Source organism: Dermacentor andersoni, chromosome 1, assembly GCF_023375885.2.
Source record: "Dermacentor andersoni chromosome 1, qqDerAnde1_hic_scaffold, whole genome shotgun sequence".
Taxonomy (NCBI): Eukaryota; Metazoa; Arthropoda; class Arachnida; order Ixodida; family Ixodidae; genus Dermacentor; species Dermacentor andersoni.
In genome coordinates this window covers 299,475,763-299,486,753 of record NC_092814.1, presented here as the reverse complement: position 1 = coordinate 299,486,753, position 10,991 = coordinate 299,475,763, and the positions used below count along the sequence as shown (strand labels likewise).

At 43.4% G+C, this 10,991-nt stretch overlaps 2 long non-coding RNA genes across 2 annotated transcripts; one reads left to right on the top strand and one right to left on the bottom strand.

Annotated features, from left to right (window-relative positions):
* The first annotated feature begins 1,016 nt into the window (after nt 1–1,016).
* On the top strand, nt 1,017–3,570 carry LOC140213901 (uncharacterized). Its single transcript, XR_011890866.1, has 2 exons — nt 1,017–1,159; nt 2,779–3,570. It is a non-coding gene; the product is annotated as an uncharacterized lncRNA (long non-coding RNA).
* A 1,572-nt stretch (nt 3,571–5,142) lies between these two features.
* Nucleotides 5,143–9,831, bottom strand: LOC140213891 (uncharacterized). Its single transcript, XR_011890865.1, has 2 exons — nt 9,774–9,831; nt 5,143–6,260 (listed from the first exon to the last, which is right to left on the bottom strand). It is a non-coding gene; the product is annotated as an uncharacterized lncRNA (long non-coding RNA).
* Between the last annotated feature and the right edge of the window lie 1,160 nt (nt 9,832–10,991).

Below are 10,991 nucleotides of genomic sequence, written 5' to 3'. Positions count from 1 at the left end.
TATACTAGGGTAATTAAAACTTGCAAAATGCAGTGTGAAACTTAACACTAAACTTTATTTATTCAAAGAAAATAAACAATATTTTCAATGTCCCTTTATAATAGCATCATTGTGCACTGTGGAGGTGAACTGGTTCGAAGGCACAAACTGACTGAATGGATTCTTGTCTTGCTTTAGCATAACTCAGTTTGAGTATGGAAGAAAAAGTGCAGGTGACAGGATGAGCACTAACTTCTAACTGGTCTTATTCCACGACCCTACTGCACATTATATGCGCCGCTCATAGCACACACGAGAAAAACAACTGAAACAACAACCTTACAAGCAGACGGCTGCAGTTCACTGAAAACATGCCGACCAACTTAGAAAGTATAGTTCCTTGCCTGATAAAGATAAGGAGGGTGTACTCACGCACACCCTAACGTATTTGGCAATGGCATTAAGGTACGGACACACTGGCGGCAAGACACGCGCGGCACGCCGCCGGTGGCAAGAACGCCGCGCGGCAGAGAGGCCACATCGGTCGTGCGCGCGGCGGCCGCCGCGGAGTCACGTGACAGCGCTGATCTCGCCTTGTCTCGAACTGCGCGAGCATAGGCGCGATATCGCGGTTGTCGCGCGCTTTTTCCTTGCTCGGTTAGCAGATACCGCGCTGATCGCATTGATTCCTGCAATGGCAGATGCAGACGACGATGTTCTGACGACGATGAGCGTTTTGGTCATCGTGTGTTCTCTGCTGTTGCGACGGCGGCGCGCGCAAAAGGCGCGCAGACGAAGCACTAGCGCTGTTTGTCGCGGTTGGCTCGGAGACCTCAACATCGCCCCCGAGTGCTCCGTGATCGCTGCGCATGCGTGAGGTGAGAGAAGGTGAGAAAGGAGAACAACTCTTTTTCGCAGGATGTGACGTCACATTGTTGCTTGTTTTTACTTTTTTGAAAGAGCTACTCTCGAACGTAGATTAGCCATTGCCGTCGTGTCTGCTGCAAGACGTTCTGCGCGCGTTTGGCGCGCTTTTGTGCGTGTCGAAAGCGTATAACGTGCGCGATATTCGTGCGAGCGCAGTTTGACTTGAGCAATCGTGGGTTTGGACTCCGTGACATTTGCTTTCGTCATATGCGAGTTAGGGGCTTGCCGACAGGTAAACCGCCGCTGTACTTAGGTGAATACCTTGTTTTTCGTGGTACTGAAATAAATAGCGCTTCGCTGCGATGGTGACTTCAATCGAGTGCGGTAATTGCTGCGCATTACGGGCGATTTAATTGCACAGTACGTGCTGCATTATCGGTGCAGATAGAGAAAACTTATCCTGTGAGCCTTACTTCCGTCAGTCAGTCGGTTAGATGTTTCGCTCTTATCCAGTGCACATTTCTTGATATTCACTAACGATCTGCTTCAAATATCGACGAAGTGTCTATTGATCGTGCAGTTGTTTTTTTTTTTATTCACACAACTGGCGATGGGCAGCAGCCGTTACGGCCGTGAGTTTTCCTTTCGAGCAAACCTTTTCAAATTGAAGTTTTCGCTCATGTTCGCGAGATAGCAAATTTAAGTGTTACACCCGCTGCTGTATTTTTCGATTCCATGTGACCTAGATTTAAGCTGCCTCAGGTTGTATTAACGCGCTCAGAGGCTTTTCGAAAAATAGTTGTCACCTGAGAAATCAATGCAGTGTGCCAGTTCTTTTGGAATGGTGCTATTTGTGAAATTGATCATATTTCCCCTAGTCATGCTCAACTACTTACTGGTCAGATGCTTGAACTTCCGAAGAAGTATTTGTAAAGTTTCCCTTCCAACTCAGCATTGTAACTGACGCTTCTCGGAAGTATGAGTGGTATTTGCCCCTGCAACACTGCCATGAGTTCAAGTTCAAATTGTGCCCACCGACTGTCTATCCGTGTGCCACTAGAAAGCAAAGAACTCATTTCTCAATTGTTGCAACATTTCTTTTTCATTCCATCTTCAAGAAATTTGTTTACTTCTTTTCCTGGTCATTGTGGACTTGCACACATTGAAATTTTGGATAGTTTGGCAAAAGCATTGCATAGTGGGCCTGTAGGGTTTTTTTTTTTGTATTTAGCGCATTGCCCTTCTGATTGGACAAATTAAGTAACTGCATTACAAATATTTCACTTCCTTGGAATGTCTGTTCCATGTGCCTCATAACAGTACACGGTTGAATTTGGCACATGCACCTTCATATGACCAAGTGTAGGTTTGTATTGCAATGGAAATAAGAACATGAGTGCTTCAATTGTCTTCATCACATTGCTGATGCCTTCAATGTGTGAAAATAGCTTGTAACAATATTGCTGTGTTTCATGTGAGGATATGGAATAGAATAACTTTCTTCTTTTATGCTGAAGGTATTCACCCCTTTTGCCTGTTGGGCTTCAAATCTTGTAGAAAATGGTGTGAGCAGCCTGGTGTGTGCCTGAAGAGCAATGCTAGTTTGTGCATGATCATATTGTTGCTGCTGGGAAGATGACATCTTAGGCACATTTTTTTCATACAATTAACACAAATGTTTCCATCTTTCCCCTTGTGGCTCAATCGTAGTATACCTGTTCGTTTTTCAGTTACCTTATTGTTTATTTTTCTTACATATCAGTATTATGTACTATCAAGTTAGTGGGAATATAAAGCTATTTGATGTTGTATTCATGGGGAATCCTAGCCGATCCCTCGTCATGGGTATGTGCCATATGTCACAGGCAACAGTCATCCTAGTCTCTCTTCTTGTGGTAAAAGTATCCCAAAGCCTATTTTGTATGCTTGCAGATGAGTTGAGATTTACACATCAATGCCAGCTCACAAAGCATCTAATACGGCAATCAGCCAGCCACCTCCGCAGATGGAGAATTCTGCAGTTTCCAATCATACTGTTTCTGTTGTCTTTGGCAGAGATTTTGATTGTACACAGCGGGAATAAACTGTAGGACCATAAAAAAACTTGTGATGACAAGGGCCATATATGGTGGAAATTATAGTAGATTATGACCAGCATTAGCTCAAGCCCTGCTAAAGGTCTGTGGTATCTAAAAAAATAATAAAGTGCTGGTTTTCATATCTATAGCTGCTGTGTGCATTAAGCTCAAAACTCCCTTCTTGGCAACATAACCCAGGAATGCCCACTCCAAACACTCTTGCACATGCACTTTGACAGCATCTGCTTTGATCTACCTAACTGCATATCAGTAAAGATGGGTCTAGTTCACTAAAGACTGACAATGCTGCATTCGAATGGAACCAAACCGTTCTCGAAAAGTTCTTGAAACCAGTCAAGCAGGTTTTTGAGAACTTTTAATCTGGCAAAATTACAAAATGAAAGTTATTTGAAATAAGTGATGCAATGCTGATGAGGTTTGGGCATGTATTTCAAGGTGCTTGGCCTTCATTATCTCTAATCATAGTGAACCTGCCAAATTGGCAAGGATCTTGAATGAATTCTTCACTAGGCCCAACTATTTTGTTGCTGCCCTATATTGTGCACTCTTCCTATATAGGAAGAGTGCACAACAAAAATCTTGTGGCTTCCTGTTATCATAACACCCTATAACTTCCTTAGATGTAGGGCCATTTGATATTCACCAATAAATACTTCCACAGGATTTAGATGATGCCTTTAAAGATGTGTCCCTCATGCTTACATGTAAAGGAGCACTGACATTAAACTTTTGGACTGAATATTTTTATATTAATCTGGTTCCAAATGGCAGCTTTTATGGCCACACCACGCCACTGAAAGCTGCATGTGCTTTGAGAGATTCTTAATGTGTGCTAAGACTTGCTTCACTAAATAAATTTTCTTATGACTCTTCTCAAACATCTAAATTAAAATTAATTTACTTCTAGTGTTCTATAAGTCACAACCACGATACGATTACGAGGCATGCCATAGTTGCAGACTCCGGCTTAACTTTAATCGCCTGAGGTTTTTAACATGCACCCACTCCACAGTGTGCACCAAGACAGAAAGACCAATGTTGTGCTGCATAGTGGTCCTAACATGCTCAGTTTTCAATGACCTAATAATGGCATGGCTTACTCATGAACAACTGCAGCATGCATCATTTGTTTGTGACCTACCATGCAATGTTGTCACCAGATTATGGGGCCACACTGCCTTTGGCACATGTTTAAATGTTGGCGTTAAGGATATATTTGTTGCGCATAGAAGGAATTTGAAGTTTTGTAGTGTAGTTAACTGAATGACAGCTACACACGCATAAGAAAAAAATTGTGCCAGGACTACTTAAACTCTGCAGTGTTTGAGTTTGACCAATTCTTGCGATTTTGCACATTTCGGATGACTGCAGGTCATTCATTACAGTTAAACCAGCTTTTGTACTTTTTAGACATGCTGTTTGCCCCGGTTTTATACAGTGATCATAGATAGCCACACCACACCATGTTGGTAGAAGAATTCAGAATTTTAGTAAAATGGGGTTGCTCCATGTTGAGGTGCACCAGCATGTCATAGTAAGTGGAAGCCAGAAGCAGCAGCATTTTAAGGTATTGTGCCACACCATGTAAAGTCAAATTATTGTGCCCCCCTCCACTCTCGCTGGCAAAACCTGCTGGTGAAGCATTGTGAGCAAGCTTTCGAGGTACGCTGCGCTCTTTCCAAAACAGCGTCCGAGGCAGCCATCTATTTTGCCTACAGGACGAGAAGTCCCTGGCCAGGAGTGCATCGAACATACGGGAATAGCTGTCAATTGTGCTGCTGAACATCTAGAGATTTATAGTTTTGACCTCAGGTTGCAGAACACAGCAATGCTATAGCAAACAGTGTAGTGAAAGCTGTTTCACGGCTCTACCACGGCATAGCCAGCACTGCATGCATATACTATACACAAGCATGAGGTTTTAGCAGCAATACTTAACAGTAAATTGTATTTGTACAACTTCACTCTGTCTTTAACACTGCCAGGCTTTAAAATACATGAGAAGAGGTCACTGTCTTTCATTTGATGTGTTTATACAAAAAAAGTGTGTGCATGGAAGGGGTTAATTAAGGCTCCTTTGTCAAGCCAAAATGCTTCCTGGCATGATAAAGTGAAGCCTTGTGCATTTCAGTCTGCAGTTGCTCACTGCACTTTCAAAAGCGCAATCAGCACAGAGAGCACAGGAAAACACACAAGCAATGGTTCAGCAATTTATTTGAAACAAATGCAACTTTGTTTTACAGAAAGACCACATTCCAAAAAAGCAACCACATGCTATGCAGACAATACAGCCAACTTATGTTAATTGTACAGATGTTAACATGCCCTGCCTTTATATGTGGAAATGTTTCAAGTCTCAAAGTGTGCCCCTACTTTGTAGCTTGTCCTTGGAACAATGGATGATTCAAACAAATGCTAAATTTAGCACCATTGCCACACTGATAGAAGAAAACTACATATTAAAATGGCAACTTCTTGGAGAACAGAAAAGGGTGTATAGTAAACTTCCAATAATCTGACTCCGGTTAATTTAATTTTTTCAGTTAATTCGAACCTGGCCGACGCCCATGCATTTCTATGGAATTAAACATTCATCATTTCGATCCTAAAACTGGCATTCGCCGGATAATGCGAACTTGACCAGACCCCAATAATGACCCCTTTTAGTGGCAGCCCATGTCTCAGTAGAGCTTAGGGAACAGTGAATGCGTTAAACAAATGCCATCTCTCAAATGCCTATTTTTGACCCACCCGAGAAAGATTTTCAAGCAGTAACGGTAGCTGACAATGTCCGATTGTGGTACTTATCTGATTCTAACGAACACTTTTTGTTTTCGAAGGACATTGAGACGAAAATTGCCTAGCTGTGCAATCGATTGCGAAACTGAAACCGTGGTTGCACCATTCATATGCTTTACCACATATCATGGCTGTAATACGGCGAAGCTGGCTTTGGAAAATCAGCTGGCATTCTAAAGAATGAGGTACGCGTAGGTTTCTACTTTGGTTTGGAGTTAAGTCATTTCTACTTTAGTTTTATACTGTGGACAAATAGAAATTTGATGCACATTCATTTCAGAGGCGTGTTACTCAAGCACATATTGCCAAATGAATCAACGGTGCTTCAGCAGGTTTTTGCATCTTAATTCGACCCGTCAGTCTCGTGAGGGTAGAATTAATGGAAGTTGATTGTATAAATTGCGTGATGAAGCACCAAGAAAGTTACCTTGCTCAGGTAGTGAAAAAGCATGGAGAAAGTGCTTCACACAACATCCACCAATGTTCTGTTGCAGATGCAAAAGCTGCCTCCCTTATCTGGAACAGAATAAATTCCTTTCGAAGGCGAAATAAAAAACAGAAAAAGAAGTCATCAAGGCATTCCACATCCATCTTATTCAGTCTTTACAGTGTTGCTACATCACCATTTGCTTAGCCTCCTATGCCAAAAAAAACTCGAAAATAAAATGACCTGATTCCCATGTTTTTGACCACCCAAGCAGTGTTTACTGTCAATTATTACTGCTTTCTGTAACCTCACCTGTAAATACTGTATGTTAACCTGTATGTTAACACTGAGCTATACGATAAGCTTAGTGAAAGTTAAAAAAGAATACTGGATGTTCATTTCTGTTTTTTTTAGAGATAAGAAGGGGTGCTTAGAAGCGAGCCACATTTGCAAAATGCTTGAATAAACAGCAACTACCCCGGTCATGCGCTAATTGTGGCCATGCTGTCCCTGCAAACTTCTTAATCTCATCCGCCCACCTAACTTTCTGCTGCCCCCTGCTACGCTTCCCCTCTCTTGGAATCCAGGCCATAACCCTTAATGACCATCGGTTATCTTCCCTCCTCATTACATGCCCTGCCCATGCCCATTTTTCTTGATTTCAAGTAAGATATCATTAACTCGCGTTTGTTCCCTCACCCAATCTGCTCTCATCTTATCCCCTTAACGTTACACCCATCATTCTTCTTTCCATAGCTCGATGTGTCGTCCTCAGTTTAAGTAGAACCCTTTTTGTAAGCCTCCAGGTTTCTGCCCCGTAGGTCAGCACTGGTAAGACACACCAGTTATACACTTTTCTCTTCAGGGATAATGGCAACCTGCTGTTCATGATCTGAGAATGCCTGCCAAACGCACCCCAGCCCATTCGTATCCTTCCGATTATTTCGGTCTCATGATCCGGACTCGCGGTCACTGCCTGCCCTAAGTAGATGTATTCCCTTACCACTTCCAGTGCCTCGCTACCTATCGTAAACTGCTGTTCTCTTCCTAGGCTGTTAAAAATTACTTTAGTTTTCTGCAGATTAATTTTCAGACCTACCATTCTGCTTTGCCTCTCCGGGTCAGTGAGCATGCATTGCAATTGGTCCCATTAGTTACTAAGCAAGGCAATATCATCAGCGAATCGCAAGTAACTAAGGTATGCTCCATTAACTCTTATCCCCAATTCTTCCCAATCCAGGTCTCTGAACAGGTCTCGAATCCAGGTCTCTGACAGTATCAGGTGACATGACCAATGCGGCAGCAGGTGAAACATATCGGCAGTTCTCTACTCAGTCGGGTTGCGATAACGCGGAGAGAAGCGTCGGAGTGGAGCAAAAATAGTAGAAGGGCGTTTGTTAGCTCTGGGATTGGCAACAGCACAGACAGAACGTAAGCCAATGTTTTCAAGTTCCTGGTGAATGATGGCTTGTAAGAAGGGGACTGAAAATGTTGTAGCATCAGGGATAGGCAAACAGAAATGCAGGTGCCATCGCATCCAGTTCACGTCAACGATTCGCACCACATCCTCCAATGGCTACGCATGCTGCTGTGTGGGTTGATCTTCACACGTTGGCGTTGCAGCAGTAGTGGTAAGTCTGGCGAATGCTTGCAAGACGCATCGGCTTTTGGCGTGCTGGAATTGTTGGCACTCTTTAAAGATAACATCAACTGTAGAGCAGCTTTTGCACATGAGCAGATTAAAGGCGTCGTCAGCAACCCTTAAGCACATGCCCGACCTTCTCAGCTTCTGTCATGTCGTGATCGGGTTTGCTTTACGACAAAGTGCCAGCATGTCTTGGATGTACAAGAGATAGGACTCCGTGGGAGATTGGGTACAGGAGGCCTATTCCTGTTTTGCGTCAATTTTACGGCCGGCTGGTTTGCCAAACAATTCCGTCAACTTCTCTTTGCATTGGTCCCAGCTGGTTAGCTCCTTTTCGTGGTTTTCATACCACACCTTTGCCGTGCCTCTTAGGTAGAACAACAGGTTAACTAGCACACGCGTGGGGTCCCATCTGTTGATTCCACTCACACGTTCGTACATAGCCACCCACTTTTCAACATCGGTGCCATTGGTCCCACAGAAAGTTCCAGGATCCTTGGGTTGCGCAACCACAACCTTGGCTATGCCCAATGACAAGGTACAGCAAGATGCTACTTTACCCCCAGATGTCACCTCTTATGACATTTCAAGGCAGCGAGACTGAGACTGCACTGTATTCAGCGGCACTGACAACCATGATGTAGAGGATTGACTTTCCCCCTATGTACAACACATCAGCAGAATAAGAACGAGGAAATGTCCCACACAGGTGCATGGCACTAAACTGGACGCACTACCTGCTGTATGCAAGAGAGAATGAGGAAGAATGAGCTTCCCGTTACTCCTGAGCACCTACCTACAACTGCTTTTATGGGCACAGCATTGAAGCTGCAATTGAGGTAATGCCTAACGCCACATGAAATACAAAGCACACTACGTCAACACAGAGAAACCAAAACAACTGCACACACTTCTCACCGAAATAGACACAACACCTGCTTTGTTGCATCTGAGCTGAAACGGGTGAATCCCAAACTCTGTGTCACATAACATCTGAAAAAATTAGCTGCTATGAGAGAACCAATGAGATTAATCTGGCGCGCTATGCATGCATCTTTAGCCTAATGGGTAAAAATTTGGGCTGCTGCACTAAGGACCCAGATTAACGACCCACCATCAGGCACGTTACTAACTATTATTGAGCCTATCTGACTGGATGTACGAAGAAGCCAGGAGACAGCTCATGATAATGCTTTGCATAAGAGACAACGAAGCTGAACCCATGTTTTCTGCCTTGTGCTTGCAATGCTCTACCAAATGAGCTTCAACGGCAGTTGTCCCAATGTCAATTTTCTTGGATAGCTGCACATATGTACTAAGCAAAGCCGTGGGAGTGCTAGGCAGCAGCACTCACAGTTATGATGGCAGACGTGTAGTATCCTTTAAAACACCCACATTACAAAGCACATGATCTTAGAAGCTGACAACTGGCTAATAAACACTCGTTTTCTACCATGAGGCCCCAAGGCAGCCGAAATCAAAACATTTGTATCTTATGAGCGAGAAAAATCAGGGGAATCATGCAGCTCAATTTTTTGTTTATAACAAGCATGTGATGGCAACAGACAATGAAGCAACAGTGACTATATAGAAAAATGGGTTAGAGCTGACGACAATCATTGGCAGCTCACACTATAATGCTTTCTCTAGTTTATTGTCGCAAGACATCTGGTAGCAAATCCTCTGGATTCTTCTTCTACTATGTCTTTTGCAACTGAAATTTTAAATGTGTGTAATACTTCATGGCAACTTAGAACATTTAAATGGTTAAGCAACTCCATACCTTAAATTTGTGGACCAGCTTTGTCACCTTTCTAGAACAATAACTCTCTGGTGTCATACATCACTCAAAGCAACTAATTCTCACTCAAACCACTATTTATTAAATCTACCTTTAGATGAGCAGTACCTGCATTAGACGCAGCTGTATACCCTTTTAGCAAATGGATATACATACCACGCTCAGACTGAGCAAACCAAACAAACCAACAGCAACCAGTACTTGTGTCCATTTGTCTTCAACGAGCCAGAGACAGGCCAGGTCTCGATAAACACAACAAATATAAGGTGCAAGCAGAGGAAATAAGCAGAAGCTGTAAAGACAGCAGCAAAGTGAAACAAATTAGACAAGTTTGCAGACAGTCAGCGATCTGGGCCGAGGACATTTCACAACGTTACTGCCACAATTAGAAGCAAATGCTCCTCATGCAACAAGAAAAAACACGTTTTAGCTGTAAACAGCACGACTGCGCGGGGTTGGTTGATATTCTAAACACAGCACATACAACAATTAAAGCAGACACATTACTTGTGTCATCTGTCTTCTTGCTGTTTTTACAATATCGGTCACGGTTGCAAAGCTACGCACATGATCTATGAACGAAAGCAACGGACGTGCATATAAAGTTTGGTGAGCCGATTCATACTCATATATGTTTAATTTTGAAAGTTCCCGTAAAAGTGATAGTAGCAGCAGCAGTAAAGTGGTTTCGTTTACGAGCTCGCTCACAACGTACGCATTGTATGATTTAACTCCACGGCTCGCAAAGGAGCTACTAAGAAGCTTTAAGTGAAGGAAATACGCTTTCCTTATCTCACTGCAACGAATGAAAGCCTCTGACGCCCATACCGCGGTCAGCAGTGAGAAAGGTAATTAAATGCAGCAATGCGCTACATGGGTAAATAAGAAGGGCATAGCGTAGTCATCCTATAGAGATGGAGAAAAATAGACTTAAGAACGCGATAAACATCATAGGACGACATCCACGCTAGTTGAGTGCATGCATTTCTGGCGCGTGGAAGATGTCGCTGTTTTTTTGTTCATTTTTTTACATCGGTGCAACGCGTAGGAACTGCAGCGTTGAAGGCACGAACGAATAAATTATACTGCGATCACTGCGGGACCTGAGACAACCGTTTCGTGTTCCTTCGAATTTCGAATCACATCGACCACAGCTCGAATGCGCAACCGGTTTTTTACGTGTCAGCACGAGAACGGGTAATCGCACAACACTTACCGTTGTTCCAAGTACGTCGCGGTAGCACCAGCAGTTGGGCAACAAATGTCATCAAGCCCTGGCCCACCGCAGCGTCCGCAACTTGAAGCTTCTAAGCATTCGCCAAAAACTAAAAGCGGACCACATCCATACGTACGCGCGCGAACGAGACGCGAGCC